Source organism: Abramis brama (genome assembly GCF_963993115.1).
Source record: "Abramis brama genome assembly, chromosome: 1".
NCBI lineage: Eukaryota > Metazoa > Chordata > Actinopteri > Cypriniformes > Leuciscidae > Abramis > Abramis brama.
Window position 1 is genome coordinate 72,888,252 of NC_139963.1, and position 14,729 is coordinate 72,902,980.

Consider the following 14,729-nt stretch of genomic DNA (forward strand, 5'->3'; position numbering starts at 1 on the left):
TTGAATAAAGATTTGTAAATTGTCATAGGCTACTGGTGCTTTGTTTTCTGCTTTTGTATTTGCCTTATTGTTATAATATAATTGTTAAATTTGTGATTGTTACAATATATTGTTGTTATTAGATTATTTGTATCTGACATATACAGTATAGCCTACATACAGTATATGTGTATTAATTATTTCCAGTCAAACTGACATCCCGACTTCAAGGAGCATTCCAGAGTCTCTCATACCAGATTGATGCTGGCCCACTCGGAGATTACTCCAGTCATTTTGAAAAAACAATAGCCACAGTATTTAGTATTTGCTAAATATTTTGCTAACTTTATTATTCATTGTATTTATTAAAGTTGAATGATTTATGGCATTTATTGGCACTATTATGTATAATTATTGACACCCCACCATGGACCTCACTAGTTATTAAACCCTGGCTATGGCCGTATCCAGTGTTGTATGTTGTATACATATGTTAACATATGTTATACACAGGGCTTAATTTGAGCCTGAACACGCCGGAACATGTTCCGTCACCTCCGACATTGGATCCGGCACCTTTTTTATTGGATCCGGCACCTACTGTGTCACTAAAATTAATTGCCTAAATGAAAAATAAATAAATAAATACTGTTTGTGTAGTGTTCAATGTTTGTGACACATGACTTGCGCGCTTGTTGTACGAGTTGAGATTGCTGTTAGCCTCGATCGTTTCACGCAGGGGAAAAATGTCAAAAAGACAGGAAAGTTTGCTTAACTTTTTCAAATACGCTGGACAGTCAGATCCCAAACAAGCAAAAATCGTTTCCGCTGATCAAAAAGGAGACCACGGTGGACACAGTAGCCTAGTATCGACATAATATCTCGTTATTTCGACATAATAAGGGGACATTCTAATCTGCATTAAGCCACATTAAGCGTTCTTATAATGGGTTTCTATGGGAGGAAAATGCTTAACGTGTAATTGCGTTCATATTCTGGGCTCATTTGATTTGTTTTTCTGATTTGGGCTTTTCTGATTTTTGTACATAGCATAGCCTATTTGTTAGGATTTTAGTATCATAATGATTAATAAATGCACGCACAATTATCCGTGAACTTGATTTGAACAAATGCCTTTCAACTTGTGTGTGCAAAATTCAGAATTAAATTAATGTGCAGAAATTTGTACAAATAGAAAGTATGTAGGCCTACTATACTGTTTTAGCCATTAAAAAAGCGCATTTAGTTTCATATTTGTTAAAATATTATAATGTTATTTTATTTTTCCATTTATGTTGATTTATGAAAAGTGAACAGATGCGCAATATGAGACATGGAGCGGGTCAGACATGATTTTGACCGCTGAAGTTGAAGTTGTTTTGTAGAAAGCCTTTCTTTAAAGTGAATTTCGTTTTGTATAAATTGTATCTTAATTTTAATCAATTTTTCATCAACCAATTGCCTGTATAGGCCTACGAAACAAATATAACGGAGGCGCCCGCGTGCTCACTTCCATTGCACGTGAACTAGAGCACACCCTAACTTAACGAAACTCAGTGTATGCCTCACACAGACATGACAAATACATCAAATACACAAAGCTTGAAATGTCTTTAAACGAAATAATTCAAAACGAAAAAAGAAAAAGGCTACTCTCTGATTATGTAATCCATTAGTCTTATTTATGTGCATTTCTCTCTATAAGCGCGTTCACACGGAGATGGCGATCGTCAACTTCATCTTTGCAGCCGAGTCGACACTTTTAGAGAAAACACTTGTTTATTAATAAAAATCAATACACGCATCACCGGATTTACAGATGCACGCACACATATTATTTCGAAATAACGAGATATTGTGTTGAAATAATATTATTATTAATAATAGCCTACATCTTTTAGAATAGGCCTATTTGATTGAATGCTGAAAGTTGCCCTTGTTCAATTTAATAAAATTAAAACTTTAATTGTGATCATTAACATAACTGAATATTAAATATTTAGTGGCCAAGTTTTGCGCGGCTCTCCGTCAAATCTAGCACCCACTCAGCACATGCGTTAAAAATTCTCTGGCGCTGTCCCTGCAGAGAAGCTACGTAGGCAGTGTAATTTTTTTTTTTTTTTTTTTTTTTTTGTTTGTTTGTTTTGTTCCGTTACCTCCAACCCCCGTTTTGAGTCGCCGGATCTGCGCTCCGGGACCTCCCACTTTACAAATTAAGCACTGTACATGTGTATATAGCCTGTTATAAGAGGATGCAAACTGAATGCAGTCTGTAAAAGTTCTTTGACAGTTTAATAAAAAATTTCTAAGAGCCATCGTAGAGAGCAATCCACTTTTCCACGTTACCGGAGACAAAAAACCTGCATGAGTACAAACGGGATGAGATGCCACAGCATGACACAGCACTGACATCACAGCCAACGTATAAATGCATCATTGACTCTAAAGTTTTACGCTTGCCTATGTACATGCCAACGTAAAATTATGATCTCATTCACGAACAAATGTTACGTGTGACGTTTGCATAGGTATTTGCTTACCTAACAGCACATCATCCCTCACGGAAAGAAATGTCGTCTGATGTTTATATGTGTATACAGCAATGTGCCATCGCATCACAAATGCAAATGAAATCCTAAATAGAGCAACGCTATTGGCTGCTGTGCGGTCTGACGCGACACCCGAACATATACTTCGTATTTACGCGTACAAACTGTGCGTGTTAATGCGTCCAAATTTCACGCGTTGCATATAATAGGTATTGTCCCCAACGGCGTTCCATAGTGTGTGTGCGTGCGAGTGAATGTGTGCGTGTGACGGCACGCGATGACCGGCCGGAAAGCAACGTGTAGTCTGACGTTTCTTGTCCATGACACGAGTCAAGAGTCAAAATCGTGTAATCGGACACCGTGACTATCTAACAGACACAAAAATCTTGTAATCTGAACCGGGCATTATTTATCGTGTCAGGCTGTCTGTTGCAATGTGTTCATTGCGCGAGTTCATATCGCAATGACGATGAAAATTTGATGTATCGTTCAGCCCTAATCTATAGTACAATTAATGGCAAATGTTCTTTAATGTTTTAATTATTTTAAACCAATAATGCTAGGTCTTGGCCACGTCGGTTTAAAATAGCTTAAAATTATTTCGGTTACTCCAAAGAACTTTACATTCTACATGGGGTAGACTCCCTCCCCTGAAAAAAAGAAAAGTCATTGGCCAAACCCCATCCCCATAAGAAAAAAACAAACAAAAAAAAACAAATATGACACTAATAATGTGACAAATTATTTTACTGAAAAACTTTTAGCTTTGCAGTCCAAAAAAGTGCAATGTGTTGATAAAATATTTTAAAACACAAAAATAGACTTTTCTTGGTCTGGACTATATATTGTTTAAGCATCAATACTATGATATGTGTATCTGTGATAGCCAGTAGAAAAAAATCCTTAGCATTGAGCCCTGACTTTATTGTATTACAACAAACATGATATTTACATACCTCACAAATTTTGATGAACTTGGAGGGTTCCTCTTTAAGGAAGTAAGGAAACCCAAAAAGGACAAGTGCTCTTCTAGATTGGTTTAAGCTCTGCAATGAAAAACATTGTTTTAAATAAAAACTAGTAGTCATAAGCCACTTTTCCACTGTCATGCCAGTGCAAGCCAGGGCAAACAGCGTGCCGGGAGAGGGCCAATAGCCTCGGACCTTGAGCACTGAGGCCAAAATCAAGTTGCGTTTCCACTTTCAGGCCAGTAGCTCTGCAGTGATTCCCTCAAACACCCCCCCCCCCCCCCCCCCCCTTAACATGGCTCCATAGAACAACATCAACCCCACCACTACTTAAAGACTTGAGATTCTAGTATCAATATTTGACCAATGTTTTACAATAAAAATGTTACAGTGACATTAACTTATTACTTTGTGTCAGGAGTGCTTATCAATCATTCTGAATCAAACTGGTATTTATCATTTCATATAAAAGAGCATCAACAAATGGGAAAAAAAGGGAAAGGGAAAAAAGAGACATAAAACATGTGTATTTATTATCGCTATGGTTAGCATAAGTAGCCTTTAGCATCACATATAAATATATATCTGCTTCACAGTGATCAGAATCTCCATCGAATCGCAACACTCGCTGGTGTCTTAAAGGGATAGTTCACCCAAAAATGTAAATTCTGTCAGTAATTACTCACCCTCATGTTGTTTCAACCGCGTAAGACCTTCGTTCATCTTCGGAACACAAATTAAGATATTTTTGATGAAATCTGAGCCTTGTCTCACTCCTCCATAGGCTTCTAGGTGGCCCAAACTTGCTGGCCAACAAAAGTTATTAAAGAGATCGTTAATATAGTCCAAGTGACTCCAGTGGCTCAATCTTAAAGGGATAGTTCACTTTGAAATTAAATTTTGGTATGTTTTAGCTTACGCACGCGGGCGGATATAGATATAGAAACACTAGATGTCGCCTTCGCTATTGCAGTTCATTAGCCAAGGCGACATCAGTGTATATATCTATATCCGCCCGCGCCGTCAGATCAGTTGGACGCGGCTTTGTTCAAGAGGCAAAAACGATATAAATACGGTTCGTTTTCTCACACAAACCGCTCGTTTCGTGTCTTAGGCCATCAAAGTGTACTTACGATGGGGAATTGTTTAATTTGGATGGTGGGGAATTGTTTTAATTTGGACTTGTGCATGCTGTTTTGAGACAGTGACCGCAGACCTGCATTATATGACTGACAGACAAGAACGGTTTGACCTAAAAATATCAAAATTGAAACTACTGAGGAAAAAAAGACACCTACATCTTGGATGCCCTTCAGGTAAGCTAAAACATACCAAAATTTAATTTTAAAGTGAACTATCCCTTTAAGTATATCAAGCGACGAGAATACTTTTTGTGCGCAAAAACAAACAAAAATAACGACTTTATTCCACTATTCATTCATTTCCTTCTCTCTGGGCCTCTAGTTGGTTCGCGTAGTGTTTTTGCGCAGCGCGTCTGTGTTACACGTCATCACGTAGGCTCACTATTGGCCGACGCTGGTCATGTGTGTGATGCGTGATGACGTGTAACACAGACGCGAAGCGCAAAAACACTACGAGGCACAGAGAGAAGGAAATGAATAATGGAATAAAGTCGTTATTTTTGTTTGTTTTTGCGCACAAAAAGTATTCTCGTCGCTTGATATACTTAAGATTGAGCCACTGGAGTCACTTGGACTATATTAACGATCTCTTTAATAACTTTTCTGGGCCAGCAAGTTTGGGCCACCTAGCAGCCTATGGAGGAGTGAGACAAGGCTCAGATTTCATCAAAAATATCTTAAGTAATGAGTTTGAATGGGCTCTTCTCCAGACTATCCTGAAGAGAGAATTACAATTCGCCGGAAGTAGTCTGGGTTTTCCCAGGCTAATCCAAGAGTGCTTGAGTGAGAAGTAGAGTTTTGAGAACAAATAAATCAGCGATAGAAATAAAGTCGGATTTGTTTGTACTTTAGTTTCCATCCAGAAATCAATTGAGTGAAGGAAAATTTAATGAGACAGAGGTAGCCATCTCAGTAATACGGTGAGCACGAAAATTAGAGAGTGATAGAAATACAGTGTAAATATATACAGTGTAAAAACGAAGAAATAGAAGGTATTTTGTCAAAAATACCAAAGGTAGGAACAATAACAATATATTATACTAAATTAGATAAAATACTAGGAAAACAGACAGAAGAGGAAAGAAAAAACAGGAAATAATAGATTAAATATTGGAAAAAGTAGAATTATATATGTTATGGTCTAAAGTAGAGGCTATACAGGGAATGATTTTCTTAAACAAACAAATGATAACTGAAGGGACTGCAGTGTAGTTTTAATCTGTTAGGAGTGCAGATGTTAAAAGAGATAGACAATGAAAAAGGGAGAGTAAAAGTGATATCCCTGGGGTCAGTCATAATAGTTGTTGTGCACCCCACTGGAATTGTGTAAAAGCTGTGATTAATAACAAGAATAATAGAGAATTCAAAAGAGGATTTTGAACTCATAGAGAGGAGTTTAAGCAAGCATATAATAAAATAAGAGTAACAACAATGACTGCCGTAACAGCAGTCTCTAAGTTATAGAGAGATAGACAGAGGTCTAGGGACTTTGAAAACGGCTCAGACGGGGAGCAGAAAGATGATGAGTTATATTCATCAATAGTTAATACAGAAAGTGAAAATAGTGAAACAAAGTTAGGGATATGAAAAAGACTATGAAAAATAAATGAATAGATAAATTGCAGTTGAAAAGAAGAACTAAAGAATTCAAAACTAGGAGTTAAAGGAAATACATAGGAATTCTAGCAATGAAAAGAGCGCTGATAAGGAACTGGGAAAAGGAGATAGTTCCTGACATAGACTTGACTTATGGGCAAGTGGAAACAGATGATCGCCTCTGGCTTAAAAAATAGCTAAAGAAAAGAGGGATGTTTAAAGTCAGGAAAACAGAATAAAATGAAACAATCATATTTAAAGTAAGTTATGAATTTAAGAGTAGAATAATGAGAGAAATATAAAAAAATATAAAACCATTAAACAAGAAATAAAGAGACTAAAAAGAATGCTGGAAACAAGAAAAAAGTCAGCGAGCAATAAAGCTCTTAAACTCAGAGATATCTGAGAACTAGGAGAGTGTAGAAGCAAAGCAGAGAAAGATGATAGAAGGGGACCTATGACTTCTGATAGGAGAGGAATCCAGTCAGGCAACTGGAATTTAAACCCAAAGAAAAGTTAAGAGAAGACAACAGCGCTTATAGAGATTGTATAATTAAAACAGCTAAACATGTGAATTTGAGTTGAGAAGCTATAACATTGATTAATTTGGCATAACTATAACAAAAAGCTATGGACAATGTGAGAACAGGGACAAAGGAGAAATATTGGCAATGAAAGGAGATGTTAGTTAATGCATCTGAAGACCAAATTCCACTATTAAGTAAATGGTTATCAATGCAGGATGAAATACCAATAACAGATAGAGTAAGGTTACTAAGAGAAGTAGGTCGGAAGATAATAAGGTTGTTCATTTTGTAATGATCCTAAATACTGTAATTAAAAAACAAATAGAGGAAAAATATAGCTGAGAATGACTTGAGGTCTCAGCATTTGAGAATAGTGATAAAAACAGAATAAATTAATATAGAAACAAAAATTGATCCTTTGATAATACAAAGTGTTAAGATGAATAAAAAATAGTATACAATAGACAAGTTATATCTAATGATAAATGGAAAGAGATAACCCTAAAACAAAGAAGACAGGTAATGAGTAAAATAGAAAACTCAAAAATAAAAAGGTGTAAGCAAAATAAAAAAATAAAGCTTGATGAATAAAAACAGCTATGGATAAAAAGAAGGTTAGGATACATTGAAAAAACATTAGGTTGTTAAAGAGAAACCGGGGTGACTAAAGAGAATAATAAAAATAAAAACTAGTTTGTCAATTAAATAGGTTAAATAAATTGAATTTATATTAGACAAAGCTGCTCAGGTGTATTCAACAACAGAGCCAATGCAATTTACAGAGAATATTTTTATTAAGAAAAAAAAGAAAAAGAAATGAATGAGTAGGAGAGAAGAATTCGGCGTTAAAATGATGGAGAGTGCAGACAATTTGCATGAAGGAAGAGAATTAAAGAAAGTCTTGAGATTAAAAGTAAATATTGAACAAGAATATAAATGAAAATGGAATGAATTGATAATATTAAGAATTGAAAGAGAAAATTACTATGGGCTTTACTAGAAATACCCTATTTAAGGAGATATAAAAGCGATTGTGGAATAAAATCTATTAGTAATTAGTGAAGCATATACTCATAAAAAACTGAGTAAGATACATAAATTAAAAAGATAATATCCGATTAATATGATGGATAAAAGAAAAATTAAAATAAGGCAATACAAGAGCTATTAGAGCAAGGAGTTAAGGCAATTACGTATGCAATAACAAAAAGTACTGTACAATAAACACCAAAATTAGATGAGACTTTAACAAATTATAAAGCACTAATTAGAGTAATAAAGTAAAGTAGGCATTATGGTTTTAATGCTAGTAATACGAGTGAACAATCGAGGAATGGTAAATTTCTTTTAAAATTGGATTTGGATAATGATTTTTAATCAATTCTATTAACAGAGATGAGAAAAGAAATACTTAATTTACTAAAATAGCCAACATTAAGTATATCAGAGATTACCAATAAATAGGGATAGATAAATTCCTCAGCAGCATTTCCATTAAAGAATTACCTGTGGAAGTTTATATTAATTAAATATTAGTTATAAAGAAGGAAAAAGAGCATATTGAAATGAATAAGCAGCTGGGGAAAAAACAGAAAAACAATTTCTTTTTATAGAGAAGAAACTAGCATATATGAGTAAAAGATATGCAGAACTACCAGGTTTTGGAAGAAAATAAAATAAAATAAATATAAATTAGTAGCAGTAGATAGTGGTTGAGCAAGCACCGTAAAAGACACTATATTAAATATTTTTGTAAAAGCAATAGAGGAGTTACTGACAGTCTAAACCCGAGAACATCAGGGTTGATAGAATAATATACTTTAACAGAGGAAAGGTAGAGGTTATCTGGAAAACAAACTGTTTTACACAAAGCTTTGCGGTATACACCAGAAAGTAATGTAATTAAAAACAATGTGCAGAGGGAACTTTAAAAAGTCTCTTTAGAGCAAGATATAAAGACATAAGATGGGATGAAAAATTGAGGAGTCATTAAATTGTAATAACTTACCTAAAGTAATTCGAAGATGAAGAGAAAAAATAAACACCATGAAAATCATCAGTTACTATTATTGTAAAGAGTCCTTGAGCGTGTAAAAGGCATAATATGGATTAAACATATTATTATCAACTAAACCTATGAAGGATTTAATTACCAAGAAAGATAAAATTGTAAGAATAGTGGATAAACATACAGTTGAGCTTTAAGAAAATGGGCTATTTGAGGAATTTGATTTTAGTCTAATAATGATTAAGAACCAGGAAATTCCTCGAGGAGGAAGATGAGATAGAAGACCTTGTAGCTGCAGTATACTGTGACACATCGTAAATTTTGATAGTGAGGTAGGCAAATAAATTATACCTAATGAGGTGAGTGGAAAAGGAAACTTATTCCTTTAGTCGAAACTGAGGTTTATGACTTTCTGGATGGAACTAAAGTTTGTTACGATCGGAGCTGAAAAAGGATTTTGTGTGCATATCAGAAGCATCAGTGTTACAGGACAAACAATAATACAGAAATAAGACTGAAATGGCAGAGCGAGTAAATGAGGCTGTAAGCAAATAATGTACATTTGTTGGCAATGGCTTGGATATCTGACACCGTAAGTATACAGATTAAGAAAACCCTTAACAGAAGGGGAATATGTGTTGGTGGATTTTTAGAAGGGGAATAAGGCCCAATTTAAAGAGAAAAATCCTCTAACACATAAAACAAGAACTTGGAATCTTAAGAACTTGGAATCTTAAGAACTTGGAATCTTAAGAACTTGGAACTTTAGAAGTGAATACTGAAGAGTGACTAAGAAGGAGCCGAATGATTAATGACTGGGAGATGTCTTACAGAGAGCTCAACTTTATGTTCTATCTTTCAGGAAAGGGAGAATCGAGATGTAGGACTAACAGAGATGTTCCAGAATAACACAGTGATAAGAGAAAGGCTTGTTTAAATCAAATGTTATGGTAACATTGATAAACATAGCAGTAGTTGCGTTAATATTCTGGGTTATTATAGTAACATTTAATAAGATAAATTAGGACTAATAAAAAAAAAAAAAAAAAAAGTGAGATATACCATAATATATAGATCCTGATTACAAAAAATGTGAATACATTTTAGTAACAATGGAGAGGAGTAGTATACAACAGTATACAATAGTAGTATGCAGAGATTAAGAAATCTAATTGAGAAATCTAATTTATAATTTAAAATGGTATAGTGAAACCGATAAAAGCTGAAGTTGTAACGATAACCAGCTGGAGTGCCCTTGAGAGCCACCAGAGGGCACTCCACACCTGACTCTCATGTTCACTCACAGACTACATCTCCCATCATTCTCTGCCTGGACTCATCAGCACTCATTATCACATTCACCTGTATCTCATCTTCTTGTTTAGTTCACCCCATATAAGCCTGGTTCACCCCATCACTCACTGCGAAGTTTTGTATGTTGTTGCACTGCACTTCTGAGCGTTTTTCCCTGGTTTTGTGTCTCTTGGTTTTTGGATATCTTGCCCTGTTCCCTGGATTACTCTCTTGCCTCTGGTCCCTGGATTACTCTCTTGCCTCTGGTCCCTGCCTGTTTTGTTTGTTTGTTTGGACTGCCTTCCAGTGTATGACCTATTGCTTGTTCTTTGGATTACCCCTAAATAAAGCTGCGTTTGGATCTTTACCTTCGAGTCTCGGAGCAGTTCGTAACAGAAAACTTCGCCATACCTAGATCCAGCAGCGATGCCATCAGATACAGCAGTACAAATCCTGCGTCTCCGTCAGGGGAATCGGCCGATTGAGAGGTATGTCGAGGAGTTTATTGAACTGGCAAATCTCACCTCAGTGAACACAGAATGCCTTAAGATCTTTTTTCGGGGAGGGCTATCTGAACCGCTCAGTTCATTCATGCCCTTGCATGATCCTCACGAGACTTTGGAGCACTATATTGATCTGGCCCTTTTGTTAAGCGGATCATCGTTTACTGTGGGCGGGGTAGAGGAGGAGCTCCGTGAGCCTGCAGTATCCCCTCAGCCTGATCTTCTCCTCGTCAGCCCTGCCGAGCCTGCACTTCACGCCAGTCCAGCCGAGCCTGCACTTCACGCCAGTCCAGCCGAGCCCGCACTTCACGTCAGATCTGCCGAAGCCAAGGCAGTATGCGTCATGCCCGCCGCCCCTGAGACTGAGAGCATCATGCCCACCGCGCCTGAGACAGCAAGCGACATGCCCGCCAAGCTAGAGTCTTCACCGCTGGTCCCGTCCAGCACAGAGCCCTCTTCACCGCTGGTCCCGTCCAGCACAGAGCCTTCTTCACCGCTGGTCCCGTCCAGCACAGAGCCCTCTTCATCGCTGGTTCCGTCCAGCACAGAGCCCTCTTCGCCGCTGGTCCTGCCCAGCACAGAGCCCTCTTCGCCGCTGGTCCTGCCCAGCACAGAGCCCTCTTCATCGCTGGTTCCGTCCAGCTCAGAGCCCTCTTCGCCGCTGGTCCTGCCCAGCTCAGAGCCCTCTTCGCCGCTGGTCCTGCCCAGCTCAGAGCCCTCTTCGCCGCTGGTTCCGTCCAGTTCAGAGCCCTCTTCATCGCTGGTCCTTTCCAGCTCAAAGCCCTCTTCATCGCTGGTCCTAACCAGCTCAGAGTCCTCTTCGCCGCTGGTCCTACCCAGCTCAAAGCCCTCGCCGCTGGTCCCGTCAAGCTCAGAGCGCGCTGATCCTGAGCCAGAGACTGTTCACGTCACTTCTGCCGATCCAGAGACTGTTCACGTCACTTCTGCCGATCCAGAGACTGAGCTTCACGACACTTCTGCCGATCCAGAGACTGAGCTTCACGTCACTTCTGCCGATCCAGAGACTGAGCTTCACGTCACTTCTGCCGATCCAGAGACTGAGCTTCACGTCACGTCAGCCGATCCAGAGACTGAGCTTCACGTCACGTCCGCCCGTCAAGAGTCTCGTCCCGCCGAGACTGAATCTGTTCCTGAGCCTGAATCTGATCCTGATACTGAGCCTGAATCTGTTCCTCTTCCTCTTTCTGCGCCTGTGTCTTCGGACAAGATGGCCGACTCCACGCCTGTGTCTTCGGACAAGATGGCCGACTCCACGCCTGGGTCTTCGGACAAGATGGCCGACTCCACGCCTGTGTCTTCGGACAAGATGGCCGACTCCACGCCTGTGTCTTCGGACAAGATGGCTGAAACCACGCCTGTGTCTTCGGACAAGATGGCCACCGCCGAGCCAGTGTCTCAGGACAAGATGGTTTCCGCCGAGCCAGTGTCTTCGGAAAAGATGGCTTCCGCCGAGCCAGTGTCTTCGGAAAAGATGGCCGCCGCTGAGCCGGTGTCTGTTCCTGAGCCGGTGTCTGTTCCTGAGCCGGTGTCTGTTCCTGAGCCGGTGTCTGTTCCTGAGCCGGTGTCTGTTCCTGAGCCGGTGTCTGTTCCTGAGCCGGTGTCTGTTCCTGAGCCGGTGTCTGTTCCTGTTCCTGAGCCGGTGTCTATTCCTGTTCCTGTCCCTGAGCCGGTGTCTGTTCCTGAGCCGGTGTCTGTTCCTGTGCCATGGTCGCCTCCCTGGCCGCCTGAAGGGTCGTCTCCTCCCTGGTCGCCTGCACAGCCTGCTCCGCCCTGGTCGCCTGCACAGCCTGCTCCGCCCTGGTCGCCTGCACAGCCTGCTCCGCCCTGGCCGCCTGCACAGCCTGCTCCGCCCTGGCCGCCTGCTCCGCCCTGGTCGCCTGCACTGCCTGCTCCGTCCTGGCCTCCCGTATTACCGCAGTCTCAAGGTCCTCTTCCGCTCCACGGACCTGGCCCTCCATCCCGCCCCCGGATCCGCCTCCGGGCCACCTCCCACCTGGACAGTTTTGGAGCGTCTGGAAGCCGCTCTTTGGGGAGGGGCTATGTAACGATAACCAGCTGGAGTGCCCTTGAGAGCCACCAGAGGGCACTCCACACCTGACTCTCATGTTCACTCACAGACTACATCTCCCATCATTCTCTGCCTGGACTCATCAGCACTCATTATCACATTCACCTGTATCTCATCTTCTTGTTTAGTTCACCCCATATAAGCCTGGTTCACCCCATCACTCACTGCGAAGTTTTGTATGTTGTTGCACTGCACTTCTGAGCGTTTTTCCCTGGTTTTGTGTCTCTTGGTTTTTGGATATCTTGCCCTGTTCCCTGGATTACTCTCTTGCCTCTGGTCCCTGGATTACTCTCTTGCCTCTGGTCCCTGCCTGTTTTGTTTGTTTGTTTTGTTTGTTTGTTTGGACTGCCTTCCAGTGTATGACCTATTGCTTGTTCTTTGGATTACCCCTAAATAAAGCTGCGTTTGGATCTTTACCTTCGAGTCTCGGAGCAGTTCGTAACAGAAGTAACCTTAAGAGGTGAAAAGTATTCAGTAAAGAAAAAGTTTCATTAAGTTAGTATTAAAACAGATACATTTTGAGGAAAATGTCTAAATTACAATTGTAATGAATGTGATAAAACGAAACACAATGGTAAATTACATATAATGTGTAGTATTAAGTTATTAAAAGAGTTAAGGTATCAAGTTTGAAATCAAACTTGAAAAGCTAGAGAGATGAATTGGATAGGCTATATATGTGTGTGTGAAATTGGAAATGTGAAAATAACTATAATGCAAAAGCAAGTACAAAGATGAGTGTTTAAGGATAACATTTCCAGATGGAAATAAAATTAAGACTCAAAGATATAGAGAAACAACAGAGAATAATACAGTAACTAGTCAGATGATAATATAGTTTAGACAGTGTGATGTGCTGGAAGATGTAGCAATGCACAAGTATGGGGAAATAATTCCAATCAAAATCAAGGGTCTGGTAAAAGGCTCATAATTAGGGCATTAAACAGTAAGAGTACAGTAAATAATACAGAATGGGTAAAATATTATCATATCCCTTTAGTCTTGATAAGATGATGGTAAGAAACGATGAAGTAATAATTACATGGGAAATTTCTAAAGAAATTCCAGAGTATTGTATAAGACAAAAGATCTGCCATAACAAGCATACAAAATAACATAGGATTTTATTGATAATTTGGCAGTGGAAAAGGGATTGTTTAATTTAATTCTGGACTGGAAAGTATTTTGGAGGAATGAGTCCAAGCATATATGCAGGACGGGCAAAGTTGAATCAGACATGGGACAGTAATATTAGAAGGAATAATATAAACCAAGGGATAAGCAGATTATTGTCTGACCCTATTGTGACTGTATGCCACCATTTCCATTCTTAGAAAACATCAAAAATGAATGGAAAGAATGGAAAATGGTGAGCCAGAGAAAATTAAGAGTACTGTATAAAGCAATGTGTATCTAATAACATAAACGCAGAGAACTAGAGACTTGAGATACCAGCACATCTCAACATGAAATACAGCAGACTGACCCTTACACGACCTTTCAGAGGCCCGGAGGAACATGGCAAATACAACATACTGGTAGATATACATTTATTATTTCTAAGAACAAATATAACTTTATTCATTGATAACCATTGAACATTGTAATTAATGAGAGTGTATAAAGTTAAAATGGAAAACAGAAAACTGTTGTTAAGACATCAGAAGTGCTGGATTGCAAGTAGAGATGATGAATGCATGAGTTGCCTTTAATATGTTATTTGTACAGAAAGCTGATTTTGAGATGGGAGACCTATGTAAAGAATGGTTTTGATAAAAAATATATGTGATACAATAACAATGATGGATTGATGGAATATTGTGTGAAAGCATTTGAGTTGATAATGTATTCTAGCACAGATGTGTTTGAGAGGTATAGAAACGTTGAAAATGCTCCACCCAGAGGTCAAAGAATTTTACAATGATTTAGTTGCACATTTAGACTGGATTAAAAAAGACCAGCTGTTTATACATGAAGATGCATGGTAGATTTACCCTGGATGTTATAACAGTGATAAAATGTGATAAAGTATTTTATTTTATAGGCAGAAACATTGATGGGGTTCTGCAAGAGAC

The 14,729-nt window shown here is 38.9% G+C and overlaps 1 long non-coding RNA gene across 1 annotated transcript; it reads right to left on the reverse strand.

Annotated features, from left to right (window-relative positions):
• Window positions 1–2,185: 2,185 nt before the first annotated feature.
• On the reverse strand, window positions 2,186–2,566 carry LOC311079348. The gene is made up of 2 exons (XR_014605389.1): window positions 2,520–2,566; window positions 2,186–2,339 (listed from the first exon to the last, which is right to left on the reverse strand). It is a non-coding gene; the product is annotated as an uncharacterized lncRNA (long non-coding RNA).
• Between the last annotated feature and the right edge of the window lie 12,163 nt (window positions 2,567–14,729).